This window comes from Rhipicephalus sanguineus, unplaced genomic scaffold, assembly GCF_013339695.2.
Source record: "Rhipicephalus sanguineus isolate Rsan-2018 unplaced genomic scaffold, BIME_Rsan_1.4 Seq8567, whole genome shotgun sequence".
In the NCBI taxonomy this organism is placed as follows: domain Eukaryota; kingdom Metazoa; phylum Arthropoda; class Arachnida; order Ixodida; family Ixodidae; genus Rhipicephalus; species Rhipicephalus sanguineus.
Window position 1 is genome coordinate 1 of NW_023616143.1, and position 23,962 is coordinate 23,962.

At 43.5% G+C, this 23,962-nt stretch overlaps 1 pseudogene; it reads left to right on the plus strand.

Moving 5' to 3' along the window:
- Nucleotides 1–411: 411 nt before the first annotated feature.
- Nucleotides 412–21,120, plus strand: LOC119378521 (catalase-like; annotated as a pseudogene).
- The last annotated feature ends 2,842 nt before the right edge of the window (nt 21,121–23,962 follow it).

Sequence of the window (23,962 nt, forward strand, 5' to 3'; positions counted from 1 at the left end):
TATATTTCATCCACACTACTATACGACGTCATCCCCCTCGCGTACTTTCCTTTCGTTATCACCGCGGTCCCGGCACTTCCCGGTCACGAACGGCGTGCGCGCTATCAGCGTGGCGTAGCATTGTTGACAGGAATGTGGCGAGAGCCGGGTTTTCAGAAAGGAAACGCGAGCAAGCCACATGACGATTATAGATGGGCGGCAGAAATATTCCCCAAATACTTTATTTTTTTCTTCGTGTTGGCGAACAAGACTGTTCTTTTTTTTTTTGTGCGTGTGAACTTTGTCGAGCAATGCTAGATATTCACACCCTCGTAAAGGTATAAGATCACTTTTATTAGTAGACGAAGTTAATTCTTAACCTCAGTTATACTGGCAGCTTGCGATCCTAAAACGTTCATTTATTCGATGCAGCCGGAGCCCCTGACCACCTCGTGGGTGCCCCCGTCTCTGACAAGACCAATGTGCTCACCGCTGGACCCCGAGGTCCCGTGCTGCTCCAAGATGTCGTCTTCCTGGACGAAATGGCGCACTTCGACAGGTGCACAACTCTTTATTGTTCTTGTTAATAATAATAATAATAATCATCATAATCCTCCCCCCCCCCCCCCCCTGCCCTTTTTGCTATGCCTATATAAGGCCGAGCTATGGCCAGTGAACACTAACAATCTGAGTCTGTTACTGAATGTACGCAGGCTTACCACACAGCCGTTGATGATTCGTGTCATTTCCACTATGACATTTGCAACTTAACCCTCTTAGTGCGCCTTTAAAAATATGTGGAGATTTACTTGTAAAAACAACTTGGAGGAACTTGGAGGACGCTTCCCTTCAAGAGTAGAACGCGATAGCGTAATCGGGCCCCGTGCGCATCGCCTTCAACTTTGCCGCAAGGAAATGAACGTTTGTGCGCGTAACATTGGCCGTTTCAAACTATCCTAGAATGCCTACTACATGTACAATTACGAAATGCCCATTCCTTTTGCAAACTGGCGAAGTATCACTACGCGCCCGTAAAAAGGTGTCACGCGCAGCTGCACACTTTGTAATGGTGGGCAGCTTTAAACCAACGACTCGTTGTGCAATTAACATTTTTTGACGCGTACTGCGATTCTACGATTCTGCTACGCATATTACACGCGTTAAGACTCCACCCACTACATGACATCCTTATAGCGTTTTTTTAACGAAGCATTTTCAAGCACTGGCGTGGCTCCGTGGTAGAACATCTGCTTGCCAAGCAGAAGGCCTGGGTTCGATTCTCACCCGGACCGAGCATTTTTATTTATTTGCATCTATCTTGATTTTCGCTCTCACGCACAACGCCGATTTTTTTGCTAACAACCAACGACGACGACGCCGACACCGGAATTTATACGAAACGAGCTCGTTAACGCTGTCGCGTTAATTAAAACACGGTGTGATTATGAGTCTTGCGGTAGCGGGACGTTCTGCAGATTAATTTTGACCATCTTGGTTTCTTTAACGTGCATCTATATCTAATTTTGCCTCCATTGAAATTGGGCAAAATGCCTCCATCGAAATGGGGCAGCCGTGACCGGGAATCGAACCCGCGTCCTCGCGCTCAGCCGCGCAACAGTTCGGTCGCCAAGCTACGGCGGTGGTAATGCACCTTGCCTACTTTCATTACACGCTTGCGAGTGTTGACGTTAGAGGCAAACGACGAAATATGCACGCTAGCGTCAAGCGCTCGTCAAAGCAGGCTTTTCTGCAGCAACACGTTTCGTCAGGAGAAGCTTGCTTGGGCGGAGATCATTTTGTTGTACACGCCATAACCTGCGAAGAGAACGTGATGTCTGCGTAACAACAAATGTTACCATGGTAATGGTAAGCGTTGTGTCGAAACGATGTACATGGCGTTGAGCGAATCTGGTCCCTCTGTTGCGAAACCATCGCTTGCGTGGTCGCGTCGGAATATTGTCGTGGTGAATGGCAGCACAGAGGCAGAAAAGACGTGCTTGCCAAAGTATACACATCATCTTGGTCTGTGGCAAATGCAGAATTTACTGATGTCATTTTTTATGCAGTCGTAATTCGGGTATTCTAGTGGCATGAGCAACGAATCAACTCTTTCTCTTTCAATCATTTCCGGTGGAGCACTTCCGCTTTTCCAGTGTTCAGAAGGCTTTCTTAAAAAATAAACTGGTAAGAAATCGGCGGTTCTGGTTCACGTTAAGATTTATACATATGATATCGAAGCATACATTTACTTAAGGGCGAATTAACTGTTGCTACAATTAATGAAAATTAATCGAATGGGTTCATTGAAAACCAGGCTGTTCTCTTTTGAGCTGCTGGGATCGTTGCTTCGCCTGGCGGATCAAATCTGAACCCCGCGCTTCTTTTTACGTGGCCTCTGGGATCCGCTTCATCATTGCGACTAGAGTGTACTAGAACAGGGGAGTGCTCGGAACGGCCGTAGCACCAATGTACAGAAAGTGAAGCCCAAACAGGGTCAATCCGCTTGCGGCGCTGCGATCGGTAGTCTACAATGTGTCGTCATTTAAGAGTTGCGCGCTGCTCCGCCAAAGTGGTGCAGGGTAGAATGCCCGCTTCCCACTCAAAAGGCCCTGGTTCGAATCGCAGCTGTAGATGGCGGGCTTTTATTCTTAGTGTCACCTTTTATAGCTGTATCGGTTTTCTTTCGTTTCTTAAAACTAGCTTCTGCTGCTACTTATTGCTACAAAAAGTAACGTAAAGTGTGAAATCTCGTTTCGAGTCACGTATTCGCAAAAATCTCGGAGGCCATACTTTGCGTTTTTGTGTTGAGTCCCGGGCGGTGGCGCTGCAAATAACTACGTTTACTGTCAAATTTCTTCTACTTCGCATTTTGCGTTCCTTTTTGAAGCAACACGTAGCAACCGAAGCTAGTTTTAAGGGAAAAAAAGGAAAACCAATACAGCTATAAAAGGTGACACTAAGAATAAGAACCCACTATTTACAGCTGCGATTCGAACCCGGGCCTTTTGAGTGGGAACGGGCATTCTACCCCTGCACCATTTCGGCGGAGCCGCGCGCAACTCTTAAACGACGACACATTGCAGACAACCGATCGCAGCGCTACGAGCGGATTGACCCTGCTTGGGCTTCACTTTTCGAAGCTCGTTCCGGTCACTCCCCTGTTCTAGTACACTCTAGTGCGACGAAATTTCGGGATCGTACCCGCAACTTTCAAGTCAGCAGCCGAGCACCGTAACCATTGTTCCACCGAGCGAACACTGCAAGAATTTGACCTTGATGTCTTAGCTCACAATACAGCTATGGTTTTAGTGCCGCAGTCTACCGCCCTTTCACAACGTAGCCGAATAAGTCTTCCTTGCATAATTTCGCTAGTGTACTTTCTTTTTTGTTGTTTTTTTTTTGTAATGTGCCAGTTTTCCTCATTCTTAGAGTTAGTACAAAACGCTCGCAGTGCCTGCGTTGAGGTTGGCTTCTCCTCCGCAGTAGACGTCATTTGCGGGAGAAGCCTGCTTTGACGATTCCTTTACGCGCGGGTCACGAGTAGCGAGTACGCGTTCAGCGGATCCCAGGGCGTTGCCATGACGATTGTAGTTGCCGCGGTAAACAAAACGCACATCTGTCGGGACTGAACTTGTGCTACTGTCCGCTATGTCATACTGCGTTACAATGGTGACCATAGGCGTGCGCACAAGGGCGCAGGGGGGGCGGCCGCCCCCCTAATCACCTAATAGGGGGGGCACAAAATCTGTCCCATACATTGACCCTTCTAGTCGCCTAATACGGGGTGGGGGGTCGCAAAATCTACCCCATACATTGACTTAGTAGGGTGGGGGGGCGCTGCGATGAAACTTTGCCCCCCCCTGATGGAACCCTGCGCACGCCTATGATGGTGACATAAGGTGTGTGCGGCGGGGGTGGCGGTGAAAGAAGATGCGAGTACGCCAGCGACCATCGCCTGCAATTAGCACTTTAAGGCACCCCAGACAGCACCAAATGTCCAAAGGACGTCCCAAACAAGTGCTATAGTCCCACATTCAGAATAGGAAGTCACGGATGTCCTGTGGACTTCAGTGAGCAGATGTCCACTAAACGTCCCAGAAGAGGACATGAATGGCCGTACATGCTTACAGTATATGTACTTCAATGTCCCTTGTTAAATCTCTATTTCCACTAATTGGACAGGAAAACGTTGTTAGTTTTGGAGAGACTGGCTATCCACTTCCTTTAATGAGTTGGCATAAGCAGGGCGAAAGTGCCTTATCGTTCACATACATGCGTCTTACCGTATTTACTCCCCACAATACCAGCAGTGCTAGTGGCTCTTAGTGTATTTGCTATCAGGGTAACAAAGGAAGCGGGGAATGCTAGCTGAACTTAATTTTGTCCAATTTACTGCTCATTCGCGCTCAATATCCTAAAATATGCGATTACAACGGCAGTGAAGTTGCATTACTGTGATGTCGCAAATATTGCTGTATTTACGCATAATTTGGAAAGTATACAAAAGTATTGGAAAGTATACAATACTTCACTGTTCTTTTTTAAGTTGGCTCTGCTACTGCACTCACTTGCTATGCGTTGAAGCTTACATCGTTTTGCGGTGAAGCATATTAAGCGTGAAAAGGTGGGACAGTCGCGGGACCTTAATCGAACGATAGCTGCCGCTCCATTTGTTCTTGGTAAAAGGACCGAGGCATCTAGTGAAAGTACAGGGCTAGTATATGGACCATTATAACGCAGTGGATTGTTTAAAGGCCAACTCCGGTGATTTTTCGGGGTCAATGGATGTCAATAAAATTCGCTGGGTACGTTCCTTTTCACGTTCCCATTATTTATGCCAAATTACAAGCTGGATACATATGCGAATTCATTGCAAATGAATTTTATTGATTGCCCCGACTCTCCCCACCTCACTTCCCAGAATTATTGGCAACATTGTGTGCGTGACGTCATTTTGTTAAGCGGAAGTGACGGAACCGAGGGGCCCCTAGAGCGTCTGCTATCCGCAAGGTAGCAATCACGAGTGTTTGGCAAGTACTTCGTTGGCTGGGCGTGTGAATTTCAGTTCCTTGTGGTAATGCGTGCGATGGGTGGCAAGTGGTGTCGCGTTGTGGACTGCACACGATTCCCCGTTGGCAGTCACGAAACACTCGCACCTAACGATCACCCTGCGTCTCTATATTAGAGTGTTTTTAGCTAGCAATGCCGGTTTACCGCACGGAAATACGGTAATACCGTACCGGCTAAAGAATGCACATACGTGAACACCGCGGAAACACTTTCCGTAGCATATACAGGGTGCACCGTGACCGGGCCTATCGGTATACGGTGAACTGCGCATCGTGCGAAACAACGTAACCTAATGATGCGAAAGGTGGCTCATATACTTGGCTTATGTTAAATTCCTTCGGCCGTACCAACGCGATGTTGAACGCCGCTATTGCCAAACTTATCACTCTTCCATAGCAATATTAAGAAGCTTGAGGTAGTCCGCGAACTTCGCAGCGATAGCATTTTACCCGGCCCACAAACTTGAGCTGCCTGGACAGGTGGTGCCATCTGGCGGTGGAATGCGCAACCAGGCAAGCAAAGAGCTAAACAGTGTGTTCCACTTCATCGAAGAGGAATGGCCATTATAGTGGCCTCCAAATGCGTCGGAATGGCAGCTGTCATTTCCGACAGCTCAGCTTGTGCACGTGACACGGTCAGTCGCACACAAGATTTCCGACGGAGTCGCCTTTCAACTGAGCGTCTGCTCTTCGCCGCTTTCAGCTTTCATACTACGAGCTGGCGGGTCCGGCATGCCTTGCATGATTTCCCGTTTTGTCCCCACTTATACGTCACGCGAAGACAGTATGCTCGGTTGGGTTTCGGTTTCGGTGTTGCGCTTTTTTGCTTATTTAAATTATTCTCCAATTTGCCGAGTGTTTTCTGCTATCGGGCCCGTGACAGAAGCGTCTCGGGAATATAAAAGCACCATTACTTTGACATGGCCAAAAAATCGCCGGAGTTGGCCTTTAAGTCTCAAAAATAAGTATTCCATCGAAACACTCGACATCAGGAGTGACTGGCTTGGCAACTTCACTTGCTACAACTGAGCTCTCGTCAAACGCGAAAAGGACCGTACAATTGACTGAGAAGACTGCTTTCACATTCGAGTCATCTTAGGCTAATGCAACGGACAGTGACCTTTTCCCGCCTTTTCTTATACACAGTGACTGACTACCCGGTTATATATTATCGCACTTTGCCCACCCTCCTAGTGTAGTGCATATCTTTGTTTCTTGGTGTTCAGGGAGCGCATTCCAGAGCGTGTCGTCCACGCCAAGGAGCTGGAGCGTTCGGCTACTTACGAGGTGACCCACGACATCACCAAGTACACCAGGCCTCCATCTTCAGCCAGATTGGCAAGAGGACTCCCATGGCTGTGCGCTTCTCCACCGTTGGTATGGGAGTGTTTGTTTTGCCTCTCTTTGATATTACTTATAAATCTATGTTCTTTTTCTTGCTGCTCTGATATTTGGTTTGTTTCTTGTAGAATGCATAACACCATCCAATCTTAGTTTTTTACTGGGTTTAGAGCTTAGTTGCCAGTATTATGCATCATTCAGAGCACTCATTTTCTATGCCGCTTGATAACGATTCTACTATACTCCATTCTCGAGAAAAAATATTTTTATCATAGCAAAAAGTTTGGGTGTGTTGGATCTTGTACCTATAATTACAAATTACCTTTTGTTAATTCACTCTGTGGCAATTCAATCTTGATAGAAGGTCGCTGCTGATGCCCATGCAATTATATGGTTTAAATTGACAGTATTTTGATCCCGATATTGCCCTTCCTTCAGAGTTTCAACTTGAGTGATCGGTACATGTAATCCTGCATGTGCTATTTGTCACTATGATAGCAGAATTGAGGAATCCCTGTGAAGTATTCGGCTTGTTTTTGGACAGTTGTGCCTTGCCTTTCTTTCCATTCAGCCGTTCGTAATTTATTTTTGTCAGTGCCGTCAGGCACTGACATAAATAATTTGTCAGGCAGGTTCTTGGCGAGGCAGTTGTTAAATTAATAGTGAATTATGATCTCCTTGAACCTTTAAAAAAAGAATTTCATCCTTTTACAAGAAAAGTTCATATCGTTGTATGAAACTCAACCTAAACACCGACATACACAAGAAGGATAAGACACAAGCGCTTAACTTCAACTGAACATTTATTATGAATGCACACACATATAGTGTCAAAGAACAAACAAAAAAAAAAACTGAAAACCAAACGTTCACTGAATAAATCCTGAACTTTCACCTCAATAGCGGGCTTTGATTTCATGCTTTCCATTCGAACTTTCACTCGTTGTTTGGATAACTCCAACAACGTATAGCTAGTCACATAAATGAAACAAAGCGCATGTGTTTAATGTTCATTAAAGTTCAAATAGGCAATAACGACTGCTGTTCTACTGTGCTACAGCACTGAAAGGTTATCAAGCACTATACTGCTTGATAGCATGTTGGAGTAGATGACAATGAGACTACTTTGAAGTGTACTCCCTGTATACGTTTCGTATTTGTAGAGCCTCGCAAGATCGAAGCGGTTCTTTCATTTGAGCATTCTTTATGGGTCGCACGTGAAACATGCAAATTCTTAACTCTAAAACTGCTCTCATGCGTTTTTAGGTGGAGAGAGTGGCTCGCAGACACTTCCGTGACCCTCGTGGCTTCGCTGTCAAGTTCTACCGACGAAGGCAACTGGGATTTGGTGGCAACAACACTCCCATCTCTTCATCCGGGACCCGTTCTTCTTCCCGAGCTTCATTCACACGCAGAAGCGGAACCCAGCCACCCATCTGAAGGTCGGTCAGTCTTCTAAACTCTCGGGATGTGCACTGTCTACGTGTGTACAAATCTACACTGCAACTGTTTTTGTACACATGATCCCTTGCAGGTCTGCATTCTACACTCGTCACAAGCCTTACTCGAGAGAGAAAAATAATGGTTATTTCTCAAAATCAAGACCAAATTAGCCTACAAATAAATTTATGTCCTTTGGCATATTTTTTCACCAGACATCTATCATCCTCATTCTCCTGTTTCATTTTTTGAAAACTCTTCGCTTGCTACTATTCGCTTCGTTATGTCATGGTGCTTACACACGTCATTCATGAACTGAAATGCTACCAGCAGGCATACACCATTAAAGGAAAGGCACACAATATGGATTACTACCATTGCTTTAAGACTAGATGAGCACTAGAGGGTGCAAATGGTTTAGTGTTAAACTGCAATCAGTTGGGGCAAGTCTTTCTTACCATTATGACACTTCAACTTGCTAAAATTAATCCCGTAAGTCATGTATGGGGCCACATTCAAGCATCTAGAATACGCAGCAACAATTTCACATGCTATGCCCATCTGATGTGATGCACGATGCATTGACCATATTGAGTAGCAACATTCATTCATTTAACAATATATAGTTTCACAACACATCATGAGATTGCATTGCTACATTCTGATGAGCCTGTGAAATGCACAGCGGTCAGATAAAACTGAAATTATAGATTGTTGAAGTACTATCATACCTGGACATTCTTCAGCTGTGATTGTGGCAGATTAGGTAGGTGTTAAATGGTATCAAACACTTTCCTTAGGTGATAAGATATGTGCTTTTAACGAGTTACTAACCTGTATAATTCACTTTCACAAAGCATTCTCTATTTTGTCCAAATCTTTGTGGCATTTTGTTCAAGACATCTGGCTTTCTCTTGCATTGTTACGCTCAAGCAATTAATTTAAAAGAGCAAACTTTTTATTTTGTCATTGCTAAATAATATTTTGAATCTTAGGATGCAGTGGTGTCACCTATAAAATTTTGCCTCAAGCATGATGCTTCTTATGATCAAGCCAGTTACACCAAAAATGACAACACACATTTGGCTTATGAATGTGTCATGCTGTTCAACAGTACCTCTGTTAATTGGGCAGACATTTAATACCTACCAGCCTTGTAACCAGTGACGAGTGCAAGCCTGCTAAAGTTGCTCTCTGGTCATCAATTTTTTGGCCCAGTAGTCTGTTTCCTCGACTGCAGTCAAATACCCTCAAAGCTTGCCACTATTCTAACAAGGATCGTTATTCGTTCAGCATATGTGCTACAGTTGTGTGCATTATCCTTGTACAGGATGCTGACATGTTCTGGGACTTCATCAGCCTTCGCCCAGAGACCACGCATCAGGTGATGTTCCTCTTCTCTGACCGTGGTATCCCTGAGGCTACAGGCACATGAACGGCTACGGCTCGCACACCTTCAAGCTCGTGAACGCCAAGGGTGAAGCATTCTACTGCAAGTCCACTACAAGGTCAGTAATAGACCCTTTTCATAATCGTAAAGCGAGCTGTCCTGCGATGCAGTTACCAACTAATGGTGGCTAGACACTTACTGGTCTATTGCGCTTCAGCACTTTGGCAAGATCTGTATCTGTATTTCTTTTATGTACACCTCAGTGTTTATGGATTGTCGCCCTTCTGAATTTTGAAATTGTTATCTCCCCCCTACACTAATGCCCCACACGGGCGCTGTAGGTACTGTAAATAAAAATAATAAATAATAAATGAATGCACCCTCTCCTTGCAGTCATTTGAATTGCATTGCAAATCATCTCGTCTCGTGCTTTTCATAAGATATTCAATCATCCATTTTGAAAGCTCGGTTCGTTGCAACCCTATCTTATCGCTCAGCTCGTTTAGACCATCACCATAAGGTACACGTCACTAGCTGCCGCACTGACACTTTCTATTATTCCTTTGTCCCACACACGTTGAAAGACTGGAACCGCCTTCCCTCCGATGTAGTTTCCATTTCAGATCATGACTTGTTTTGTTTCACCTTACATAATTATTTACTTGATGACATGTAAAGTGTATATTGTACAATATTTTACAGTTTAGTTTACTCTGTATTTCTCATTGTACCTGAATTGTTGTAATTTCATGTTACTTTGTTTGCTTTTGTTTATTTTATGTACACCACTCCCCTGTTTAAAGATTGTGCAAGTGAGGTAAAATAAATGAGTGAATAATGTTGTAGTGTTTCCAATCGGTAAGATCTTTATCACATCCTAGATTGCATGCAGCTGTCTTTGAACAGGTGAAATTTTCAGAGGTCAGTCTGAGTACCATGTGCAATGTAAACAAGAGTTTTTTCCTTACTCTCATAATCATTGCAATCGCTGAAGCAAACCACTGTGAAGGTTCTTACTAGGTGGCTGCATTTACTTTGTGTGATCATCGTGCCAGGTTTTTTCAGAACCCATGTAACTGTCCTAAAGTGCACTCGCACAAGTGAGTGTGCAGCACTTGGTAAGCATGCATACTGGTGCTGTTCTCATTACATCAACAAAAAACAAAAAAAACAAATTCGAGTTGCTTGCTGGTAAAAATTTTTTTTTGCAATTGTGCAATTCGTTGATAGAATCATAACAGATGTACTCAGATTTTGTTGCACCCAGAGGCACTTTCTGATTCTAACAAAGGGTTGTTCACAACTGACTTGCAAACACACAACTTGCATGTTTCATTTCATGCTCTCTAAAAGCCTACGCTCTAGACCTTGTGCTCATTTGCGACGAGTTTGGCGATTCTTTCCTGGATGTGATGTTCATTGAAAATGTTTCAAAGGTATCCTGTGCATGTTTGTATCGCTTTTGCGATTGTTATTTAATTTCGGAGGAAGTTAATATTGCTGTAAAGCACCAGGGGTACTCACCAGCTTTGTGCAAAATAAGTTATCGACAATTAACAGCACAGACGACAACCATCGGTTCCCCACCGTGAAGACTGTTGGACAGCAAGGTTGTAAGCGTGCGAGTGTATGCGATTGGCTAGCGAGATCCTGTGGTTTCATAAATCTGCTGTAAGTCTTCTCAAGTATTATCGTAATTTTGAGCATCATTATCATCATTATGATCATAATTTCATTTTATTCATTTCTTTATTCACTCTGCCCTCTGGTCACATGACCTGCGTTATGTCTCCTACTACTGCAGATGAACCTGCATATATCAAACCATACATAATGAATATTGTGTATATTGAACAGTTGTAAAATCCCTTGAAATATTTTCTATATGTAAATATTTTCTATATCGAATTACACACACCTTTGTTGTAAAAATGCACATGCAGAAATATTTTTTTTTGCTTTGTGCAGTGGGCTTCCACATTGCACACACTACATCGTACTCTGAGTAACCAGGTGTCTTTGTCTATTCCAGACTGACCAGAAAATCAAGAACCTGCCAGTGGGAAGGCCGATGAGTATGCTTCCAAGGACCCTGACTACTCCATTCGCGCCGTACCTGTACAATGCCATTGCCAACAAGCAGTACCCGTCTTGGACCTTCTACATCCAAGTCATGACCTTTGAGCAGGCAAAGACGTGGAAGTACAACCCCTTCGACTTGACCAGGTACGTCGCCAAAGGAGTCGGCACGGGTCGCTACAGTGTTAGTGGTTACGGCGTTTGGCTGATGACGCGGAAGTCTTGGGTTCGATCCCGGCCGCAGCAGTCGCATTTCGATGGCGGCGAAATGCTAGAGGAGAGGCCTACCTACTTATTGTTTAATCTGTTGTGTGCATCTCGTTTTTCAATGTTCTAGTGATTGAATTTCATCAGCTGTCTGCAGCATTGTAGCACAATGCATGATCAATGTTACAATTACAAACACCCAGAGAAAACGGCACATTCCTGTATCTTTATTCACTCACATGAGCAGAGCATAGCATTTCATCACTCTCCTCCGGATGCTTTTAAGCGAAGCTCCTACGAGTTAGATTTCAGTGATGGTGGCATAATACACGAAAAACCTGGCGCTTGGCACAGAAGTGCAGGTGTAAACAAATGAAGCCCTCGAAGGGGCACCGTTACATGAGTGTATTTGTATGCGCCATTTTCCAATAATTTATGCTCTCTCGATTGTGGACTTGTTAGCAATCTGCCATTTCTAATATGGCAATATGATCTTTTAGCGAGGTCGCTTGCCCCTTCACGTTGCCACGTTTCATTGTTGCCTTTCATTGTTGCATTTTATTGTTTTACACGGGACCGTCGTTGTTGCCTGTAGCAACAGAAGTGTTGCTGTGCTGAGCACGTGGGTCAAGGTCCAATTTCTGGCATGGACAAAAGGAAAAGTTAGGAGGGGGCATGCGCTGTGCAGTAGAAAGAAAAATGCAGGCCGGGCACGCACATGCCAAGCTTCGTTAGCCCCCATTTTCCAGATAAGGGCAGGGCTCCTAATTTTTTAAATGCGAAGCATTTCTTAGCGAACCTTTGGCACTTTCAGCGTTTCTATCTATATATCTAACTAGCTGCCTACGTCTGGGTGCTCTCATGATCGGCTCCTTAACTTGGTGTAGACCAAAACTGGCATGGGAGGGTAAGAGGATTTGACAAATATGACTGTCGGGTCATGACGTCAATAACGTGAAAATCATGTCGTGTACGTCGTCAAACCCTTTCCTCCACACACGTGTGGCACATACCCGTTTACCACAGGCCACGGTGTACGGGCATGCACCTCCGGTGATTGACAGTTTATGTCTACCCAGGAAGGGCAAGAACAGACATTGCTAATTTAAATGTGAGAGCGTTACGAAAAACCGACATCAGCAGTGTTGACCAGACGAACGGAACGAACAAATATTAGGATCACAGCAGGAATCAAACCTAAGCATTCTGTGTGGCAGTTGGGTATTCTACCGCAGAGCCACGCCAGGTCTATAAAATGCTTTGGAAAAACAGCCTATGCAGGCGTAATGTCGGTGCAACGTCAATTGTGGTTGTGGTGCTGGCTATACAATTTTACAAGAAAGCAATAAGCACTGCAATGTACTCCTGTGATACAGGCGTCGTATAAGATGAATGTATGTGGTTCCAGTGTTAGCTCCACTTTTATATCAGTGTAATATAAATTACATTTGTATTCTTGTGATTCAGCAAGCTATTTGAAGCATTGCTCGACCCCAGAGGCATACATTAACGAAAGTCACGCATGATATTCGCATGATTGCACCATAAAGTGCACTTAGTTTCGATAATACTGACGTATGTACTCTAACGTGAGCTGACGTTACGTCGCACCATAAGTTACCCTTTAAATGCCAGTGTTGTCGACGTGCCTGGTAAGCCCACGATGTGCAGACAGCTACTACACTTACAAAAACATGTCGATCCACCCCATAACCCTTGGCTCAAAGCCATGAAATACAGCATAGAAGTATTTGCTGACTGCTTCACATGAAACAGATTCCCACAAAGCGTGGGATCTGCCGAATTTTTATTTCAAGAAACTTCCTCGACTTTACTGAATTTCGCAACACTTGTAACCACCTCACCCAACTGATGCACTGCACTCCCTAATAGGGCAGATTCTTGCATTTTGTTTTCTCATTGCTATTCAATTTGTGTAGCGATGCGTGAATGGGAAATTTGAGATTTGAAGCGAATAGTCATTTCGTCGAATAATTTCAAACCGTATAGTTCGAATAGTATATATAGCATACTATAATGAAAAATAGCATTTTTGTCGTGACCCAACTAACTTGCACAATATTTTAAGAATTGGAAATAAGCACGTCTGAGTCACCTTTTTGGATAGAAGTGAAACGGAAGCAAGTTTGAATAGTGGCAGTATTTAGGTAGTAATAGGACGCTAGTTATAAGCTATACTGAGTTTGCTATAGTGAGTGCATATAAGCCCTCGTCACATGCTTTCAAACTTAAAAAAAAAAGTTAATCGAGGTGCAGGAATTGAGCCTTGTAGTGTGGCTTTGTGGCAGTACAGATTCCTCCTGGAAAGGTGGTTTCAGGGCACAGCAGTATCACGCTGCAGTGAAACCACCTTTTCAGGTGCGTTACATGCAATCAAATGTACGTCTATTCATTCATTTTGAATACTTCCAAATTTCGAATAGTTTTAAGCTTTTGTTGAAGCCAATTTGATACTTTAACAATCGTTCGAATATTCGAAGTGCTCAAATGTTCGCCCATCCCTACATTGGTGCTCTGTCGACCTTGTTCTTACAGTATGTTACTGCTCTCGCGTTCTGACAGGTGTGGCCTCACGGCGAGTTCCCCCTGATTCCTGTCGGCAAGATGGTGCTCGACCGCAACCCCAAGAACTACTTCTCCGAAGTGGAGCAAATCGCCTTCTGTCCCGCCAACCTTGTGCCGGGCATTGAGCCAAGTCCCGACAAGATGCTTCAGGTAGGCATCTGCACTTGGTCGTTTAGTGTAGTCTATTGTAGTCTAGCGATAGTAGTATCACCACCACTCACTCGTATACTTTGACAGTTGTGGGTTACCTTGCAGTGTTCGTGGAGCATCAAAGATTACAGCATTGCTGAAACGTTTTTGCAAATGCGCCGTTGGAGCAATATTTTATCCCATACCATTCGGGCTACTGTGCAAGCTTTAATACGTGCTAAAATCGTATTTAGCAGTGTACTGAAACTTGTTAGCAACACGAATACTGGAATGGGGACATTGTTTCATATTAATTGTAAAAATGGCTGTTCATTATTCAAAAGCATTTGAAAGGCGTTTAAACTGATTCGCTTCTGGCACTATTTAATTCGTATTAGATTCAGGCCCAAAACTGCTATTGGCACACCTTTACCTCGAGGGTGCTGAGTACCCAATATGATATATGGGCTCTGAACTTAATTCTTTTACATAGAATTGACGTAGACTAACATGAAAGCTTTCGAAAATGACCTCAAGAAATGACGACATAAGAGGTGAGCTTACCATACAGGTTTGGCTGCCAGTGACAGTGATTACGCATGTATAGGTGAGAAACTTGAGAGAGAGAGGACAGAGGCATGGAGTTTGCGGAAATAATTGAAAAGTGATTCTTCATGTCATGTTCATTGACCTTGTTCATTGACCACTCAAATTCCACAGTAGTACGATATCAAGGCAGTGATAATTTTATGCAACGCTTTGCACTGCTGTCTTGTTTTTAAGAGAGTTCAAATGAAATTGAATTCATGTATGGTGAAGCTAGCTGCTGCCAGGGCACTGTTACCTTGAATTTGTTTTGCCATCTGTCAGCAGTTGCAGAAGGCAGCCATTATTCTGTGTATACCAGAGGAACATTTGGTTCACTGGTACACTGTGCATTATATATATGGCAGGTAGGTTTCGGGCAGCTATGTTCAGCGATTTCTCAGCTTCTGGTCATGGTGTAAATTAAATGCTATATGAAATACCGAAATTCACATCAAGAAATTATGTTTGGTTCATAGGATGTTCATACTTTTTCCCACTTCTACCAGGGACGTCTGTTCTCCTACAGCGACACGCACAGACACCGCCTGGGACCCAACTTCCTGCAGATCCCGGTGAACTGCCCCTACAAGGCACGCATCGCCAACTACGAGCGCGACGGCTTTATGACTGTGAAGGAACAAGGTACAGTCTTCGTTGCATTGTTGCTTCGTGCATTGTTGGTTATGTTGCAAAGTGAAGTCTCTTTTGCAGTTGCAGGTGCCGTCACTTTTTGCTAATACTATCTGTGAAACGCATGTGAAGGTCTTTTTCTTTACTTCACCTATGTTGACAAATGAACACCTATGACTCGGAAACTTGAAGTCTTCCCTAGTACACACTAATGAATGCTTCACAGCTAGGGCCAGTGTCATGCAAGAGAAGAGTCTTTCAACACAAACCACGACACAAAGTGGTCAATATTGCAGGCGTGGTTAGTATTCTCGGGCAAATAACTTTATTTCCAATAAATATTCTATGCAAATTATATCCATGCATTGCGCAGTTCTAAATGCATTGCTGCATTTGCGAAGACTTAGTCGGTTACAGCAATATTTTTTTGTACGGGCACATGGGTACGGGCACATGGGTTTTTATTGAGTTTCTAATTCATGTTCTTCCATATGTCTGTCTACACTTTTTGAAACGCCTAGTTCCATGCTGACACTTATAAATTTATTTTTGGCACGCCTTTGCACGCCCATCCACTAAACAAGAAAATATTAAGTGTAATCTTCCTGAACAGACTCCGCCCAAAATATGCGTAATTGGGTATGTGGTAGTCTGCATGATGTTGTTGTTGCTGCTGTATGATTAGACAATATGTTCAAGATACAGTTGTGTGTAGGACACCCTGCAGCACGAGTTTTCATGATGCAAAATATTAGAAGAACTTGTATATTCCAGCTTTGTCAAACATAGCCTTCCATTAAATGCTTGAGCCTGTAGTGGTTCTGGCAAATTCTGCACTAACATTCCCGAATTTCGAATTTGCAGTGTAGCCCACATCCCACAAACTTTCGCTACTGGGTGTACTGTCTCATTAACATCCTACACTTAAACCTCATTATAACAACGTCGCGTTTGATACGAAAATGACTTCGTTATATCCGAAAATTCGTTATAAGCGTATATTCGAACCACACTATCTATTACCAAGGCTATTTTTTATTTAGTTCGTTATAACCGATAATTCGTTATATCCGAGTTCGTAATATCGAGGTTTGAGTGTATACGTTTTATCTTTCCTGTTTACATGTACCTTGTGTTGCACCCTGACTGTGTCTTCTATTGTGGGTGTTTTCCCTGCCGCGATACCTTCTTGGCTATAGAGTTCAAGTGTTGAGTCTTCAAGCTCAGATGCATAGGCTGGATATTTCACCACAGTGGCTGTATTTTGACGGTGCATAAATGCAAACACTCTCACCTGCTTAGATTTAGGTGCACGTTAAATCCCCCCTGGTTGTCACTGTTCAAGACACTACAAAGTGTCTCATAATCGTGTCGTGGTTTTGGCACGTAAAACCCTCAAGTTAATCTTTGCGTGGATGTTGGGTACAAAAAGGTTTTCTGGCTTCGCACATTTTTTTTAGATGCTATGTATTATGGTACGCATTAAAAGCATGTCAGTCATTTCATATCTAAGCAGGTTGACTTTAGCGTGATCATTGAAAAGGTGTGGAGGTAATCCAAGCACTGTGTTCTCGTGAAAAATTTTCAAATTGCAACATTTCTCGTCAAAGCTGTTTTTGTTGTCAAATGTCTCGTCACACTGTCATGTCCTGTTGTCATTGCAGATGGATGCCCCAACTACTTCCCGAACAGCTTCTCCGGTCCGTTGGATAACCCCAAGCTGAAGGAGCACAAGTTTGAAGTTACCGGAGATGTTGACCGCTGGAACAGTGCTGACGAGGACAACTTCAGTCAGCCAGGAAACTTCTGGAAGGTTCGTAGTCGTGCACTTTCTACACGTGCAGCATACTCAGCATGCCGTTTAATTTAAATCGAACAAGATACAGTATAACCTCGTTACAACAGATCTGTTTACAACAGACATTCGGATATTACATACCAATTTGCGGCGTTATGCCGACCTCCGTATTAGTCCCATTGATTGAGCTTCGTTTACAACGGATTCTGGTACAACGGACATTCGGATATAATTGACTGAAATTTCAGGCCAGCAAGGTGGTCAGGACTCCTTTGAGCGGACTTTTCTACCACGGTCATTAACTTCCGACTTCAAACATCGCTTAGCATAGTTTCGGGACGGGAGCAGCGCACCGCGGATATCGACGTACCGATTTAAGAACGAAGGCCGCCGATCCCCGGTCTGTCAATGATCAGCTATGCCTAGCTGTAGCGACAAAAAAAAAAAAAAAACGGCGCGCAGCGTGCTTGGCGTTGCGTTTGGGACGCTGACACGCGAAATTGCGAGCCGCTGCCACCGCTTCTCCTCGCGGTCGCTGCGCGGCGAGCTTGGCCGGGGGGTCCGCTGCCGATGTGCAAAATGCCCATCCGCGGTTCTGAGGACCCAGCGGGCAATGCGATTCGTTGCTTGAGACGAAGGACATTACGGCTTCTTCGCTTTCGCATGTCCGCTAGCGCGATGTTCTTGCCCGCAAAGTTCGGATTTGGCTCGTACATCGCCACCGTGAACGGAGTGAGGCCTAACCACGACATCTAGTAGAAAGCTCGGTTGCGATGTGCGTGGCTGCGGTGCCCGATTTTTCAAAGTACATCATGCTCGATTGCGAGTACAAGGAGTTGTCCCGCGGTTGTCTTCGTCATAAGCTTCGAAGTGCTGATAAGAACCACCTCGAACAGCGGGTCCAACAAGTCAATGCTATTAGTCGCACGTTTGCGATGTTCGCGACGAGTGCGGCGCGCTATCGTAATCTGATGATTGAGCTTCCGCTTGCAGCTGCCCAACTAAAGCGTTCCAAATTATCGTCGACCCATAAACACAGAACGAGTACGAACGCGTCACTAAATAGCGCAATTTTCGACAGCCACGACCTCGCGACGCACAAGCAGCAGACGACGATCCCGAAGCGAGCATTAACACGTTTTGGCTGCTTCTGCGGTAATACCGCAGAAGCAGCCAAAACGTGTTTCGTACGCTTGTTACTGAATGGAGGAGCCAGCTGAAATGGAGAACTTGAACGCGGAGAAATGCTCTTTACGACGAGCCCAAAATTGTGGCGCCAGTTGCGCTGTTGCCGTGCTAATTGAATTGAAAAACGCTTTTTTTTATGTTTCCGCAATTTTCGCCAAGTCGGCAGACGCAAAACAATTTTTATAGCACTTCTACGTAGTTTTCATTGAAGATATTTTGGAATCAGATAGAAATGGGCTACAGAAACTGAAAATGCGATTTCCAAAAATCGCATTTTTTTGGTCCCCCGTTAAAAATAAGACCATGTTTGTGACTCGTAATTCTCTCCGGTTATAACAGACCCATTCAGTGTTTACATGAAGGTCTGTTGTAACAGTACTTGGATTTTACATACTCCCTTTACAACAGACCAAAATCCTCTTCACTATGAAGGTCTGTTGTAATGAGGTTATACTGTACGTTGCTCGCGTCAGCAGTGATTCTCGTTTGGCAAATGAGAATCTCCTCATGCCTCAATCAATCCATGAACTTCTCTGTTGCTTATTTCTTCCAATAAACAGTGGAATATTAACGCGATAGCGTTAGAGAGCTTGTATCGCAGAAATTCCGCCGTCGGCGTCGGCACCGTTGGTTGTGAGCGAAAAATCATCTTGTCCGTGACCGAAAAATCGAGAAAGCTGCAAATAAAATAAAAATAAAATGCTGGGTTCGAGTGAGAATCGAACCAGGCCGTCTGCATGGCAAGCAGGTGTTCTACCGCACAGCCACGCCTCTGCTTGGAGCGGCACTGAAAGTAACTTTCATACTTCCCAAAAATACGCGTCCTGTATACAGGTGTCACAGTACGAGATGTAATATCGCAGTAATATTGTGTGGTACAAGCGTACATTGCCATCGGCGTCACACCATGTCAATATCATAACGACTTGGTGGTTTAAAGACAGCCACCCATTACAGAAGGCACATTACTGCGCGTATTCCTTTAAGACCACGTAGTGGGTGCATCGCAACTTTGAAAAAGTTTCTCGCGCATAACTGCTCTTGGTTTAAAGCATGCTACCCATTACATAAGGCACACACCTTATTGCGCGCATTCTGTTAAACACTCGTAGTGTTCGAAGTGCGCACTAGGGGCAGGATATCGCTATCGCATTCAACTCTTAAAGGCGAAGCTTAAGCGATCCCCCAATTTTTCATTGAACGATCCAAAGTGTGCTCAGTTTCTCTTTGCAGCTTGATACCTAATCAATTCTATATTCAGAACTTGTAATACTTTGAAAGTAACTGCCACTTAATGATCATGCAAGCACTTATAATGAACTAAAATTCTGGCATATTCAAGCTCTACAGGCATTGCACCATGAGTGCTCGTTGTGTCAAAGTACAATATCTTGCACACTTTTTGAGTACTAGGACTAGTCACTAATTGGCAGTTCAATGGATCTGATCTGTGCAGCAGTCTTCAAAGTGCTGTCACTCTTTTTAAATTACACTAGAAACTGAGCAGTAACAGTATTTTTATTGCTCATGTGCAAAGTGAACTTGTTCTTCATTCATAAGAACTTGTATACATTGCCCACTGTGTTATGAGCTGCGTGGTAATTGCTGCATTGTTTGGCAGTGAAGCCAGAGCTAATATTCTGAACTAAGAGCAAGATGAAGCTTGTATGATTAGTTATGGGATCCATCGTCTGAAAAGTAGGGTGTGACAAACAAGGCTTCAATTAAGAGAAATAAGAACAGCACTAATTGTTTACACTAGTTCAAGATGATTCAAAGTACAGCAAGACTACTGGTTAAAACCTGTTCATCATTGTTGTGAAAGATATGACACTTGTGCAAACATAGTCAGTTAATAAATGCAAATTACAGAGAAACTATCTGTGCACACCCGATCTCATCTGAAGCAGGTACATGTTCAGCACACTCCACTTTACAGCTTCTTTAAAAATTCTTGATTAATTTTGAAGAAAGTTGCTGCGAATGTTTATTTGTGTACTGATTTCAATATTCAACTATTTTCTAGTCAGAGAGTTGCATGTAAATCAGCACATCAAAATAAACTGGAATGAGTACCATATGCAATACAAAATAATGGACTTGTTAAGCCCATTTCAAAAAATGCTGTGGCACATTGAACATTCAGATTGAAATTGCAGCTTGACATGAAATCGCTCATTAAAAGTTTAAGTTTTCATAACTTTTGTTCAAGTGTGTTTACACATTCATTTTAGTTCTCTTGCACATACAGACCTGTTCCAGATTGTTCTGATGTGCTCATTTACTTTGTAGCTTCTCAGTTCATGAGAAAATCTTTCCCCCAGAAAAGCACATAAACAGTTTGATAATCTTAATAATTTGCAGGATGCATTAGAAAAATAATTGTCTAGTTGTAATCGGCATACAAATATAAACAAACTCGGTAAGTTTCATCAAAATCGATCAAGAATTAAAAAAAAATTCGAGGTCAGTGTCCCCCCTTGACCTATCCTGTGCTACTGGAATACATTTTTGCTTTTTAACCTCTCTGTCGCAGATTCTGAGTGCGAGGAGAGAAGACCGCCTTACCTCCAACGTCGCCAACCACCTGAAGGACGCTCAGGACTTCATCCGCCAGCGGGCCGTCACAAACTTCACCAAGGCGCACCCCGAATGTGGTGGCCAGATCGCCAAGAAGCTTGAAAAAGCTCGTGCAGGTGAGTCCACCTGCACCACCTGTGTTTAAGAATTGTCCCTTACCGTGCTTATGGTTCACATAAAGTTGATTATTATCACTAAACACACCCACATTTGTCTGTTACATTTTTACAGGGTAAAAGGGCCTGAGTGACGTAAGTGAAGCTAGCTTTCCTGTAGCGCACGTTTATTTGGCTGTTTCTCGCAGGTACTACACGAGACCGAGTCTTGACCACTGAGTCTTTGTGTATTGCCTTTACAAGAATGTTGCCACTTACCTTACGTAAAAGCAGTATAGCGCTCAAGCTTAGTCCACATTGCATCTGTCGCTCATGATAAACGCTATATTTGAGACTATTTCTACAGTCTCAAAGTACAGCAGTCGAGTTCTTATCCTCCAGATGGCCACACAGCTGGCCACTTAACGCATGTGCTTTTCGAGCAAGCCTCCCATGCTTTCTCGTTCTCATTAGCTGCACTTGAAGACCATAATTTAGGCTAGTTTAGTGCTTGTCTTAGTGTCAAGTCATCATACGCAGGATGTAAAGCATAATAGAGGTTAAATTGAGTTAACTCGGTCGTCTACTAGTATTGTGTGTGCCCAAGCAAGCATATGTGCTCTCAAAGGCCTTTCCAAATAAAGATTATATGTGCAAATGCAGATGTCGGCTATTGCACGCATACATGTGTGTATGTTGCAAAATGCATTCAGGGCTGTTGTGCCCATCAGTAGGCATTTACCTTGAACTCCAGTTATGCTGTCAATTAATACTTCACAATTTACAAACTAATTTTGCTGCTTGACAGTACTTTTAGTAATTGCATTACACACACGCTTTCTTTCTTCTGGAAGTGATGTGTTCTACTTCTTCCGTTAAAGACACGAACTGTATTACAGTGGTTTAGCTACTGGTTTTGAAGATGTAAGCTATGCCGACCATGCATTTGAGATGACCACTTCCATCGCTTGTGGATTTCTGGATTAGCGGTTCACTGTTATTTAGTGCACGTACTCGAATACACTTCATAATAAACTGCCTTTTAGGATCTAAGCTACCACCTAACTGTTGAACTTCCCTCCCTCCTCGACTCCCTGTGTTGTTTCACATTGATTTAACATAACTTGTCTTTCAGTCTTCACCAGTGAAGACGTCTTTCCAACTAAATTTTTCCAAAGTAGCGACAACTTCAGACTCGAATGAAGCAAAGCCAATAATTTGACCAATATCCAGTTTTTGGTATGTAACATATATGCCAGAAATTCGTAAATTAAGGGGCAAGCCTGACGTGCACGATATGGAAGGGTTGAGGCATGCTTGGAAATATCTGTGTATGCAGTTTTTTCAGGAACGGCATCTTTGATTTCGCATGTCCGCGAAATGCATGGGTACATAAAAATCTCAATAGTACTTAGTTCATCATGTTCTGTTTTTTTTTGACACAATTGCACTATTAGAGTTCAGTATGCTGGCCACTGTCATTTGTGATCATTTGCACCAAACTTTACACTGAGCATGACGAGGCAAATATATATTCTTATGATGAGTAGGCATATATCACCTGTATGAGAACACATTTGTTGCTTAGTAGGTGTGCAAATAGCAGTTGTTGAGATTAAATCGCATATAGTGCCAGAAGCAATTGAATTTGGACATTTTTTGGAGCACAGCTCTTAGGTGTCCATTCCTGCGTTGAGTGGCGTTGCTCTTGTTGGCTGGCGTCGGCATAACCGACAGCGAAAAAGGACGGAAGAGAGCGAACGTGGAGCCTGTCGGTATCGCGAGCCACTGGCCTCTAACCTCTCTTTCTTCCTTCGTCACGTGCTCTAACCCTCGGTCTGAAGTCGTGCGCATGCAGGGCTGGCACGTGCACTGCGGCTCACTTCGCTTGTCACGAAGGGGTTGTTGGTGTTTCGCTTATTTCGTGACGCCTGCAATGCAGAGTGGTGTGATAGCACTTGAGCGCTGGCAGTTTCCGTGGCAATGTTTAACGAATGTTACATTGCTACAATTGTGGATAGCCAAAACTTCACACATTTGGCATTGCCCCAACACGAAGCTGTGCTCAGAATTCGCATTAGGCGGTATCGTAATCGTCGGAAAATTTTTCTTAATTATATGATATCATGGTCAGAATGCTCTACTTGCAAACACTTTGGACATATCGGTGTTCAGAACACTGGAAACTGATATGACAGTACTTTCAGTAAAGCATGCTTCTTCATGTACAAAGGGAGCGCTTTTCCTTAAAAAAAAGGTATGTTTTGGGTATATGTAGTCATGCATTAGTGTTCGGGCCAATCTGTGTTTACCTTCAATGACCAAGCATAAAATAAAGCCATCTGCAGCCAACAAGAGTAAAAACAGAAATAACTTGTAGTTAGAATGGTCGCAGAACATGGCGCTACAATTGTTACACTATGCAATATGAAACCGCGCTTTTATATTAACCGAACGTCGAGCGTAGTTTTCGATGGAGTTTTATTGCAGTGGATCATGTCTTCGCTATTGCTGGCTTCCTGAGTAACCTTGCATACTTTAAAGATTATGTTCACTGTTAATGGGATAAGAGTTGGTGCATAATTGCTTCAGTTTCATGTCTGACACACCACCAATGACATGAAGTGCTCCCAAACTCTTGGAGAAATATTCAGATTTTCAAATATTGACCATTAACTTTGAGGACATCATTGAAAGACAATTATTTGCAATTGAGACTTTCAAAATCTACATATCTCTTTCTTTAGTATACCATAGTTAAAACATACATTCTTATTCATAAATCTCCAAAAAATTTACTAGTTTTATCGGGCCAGTCGCATAGGATACCGCAACTCGGTGCCTGTCTAGTTCGAAGTGTGCG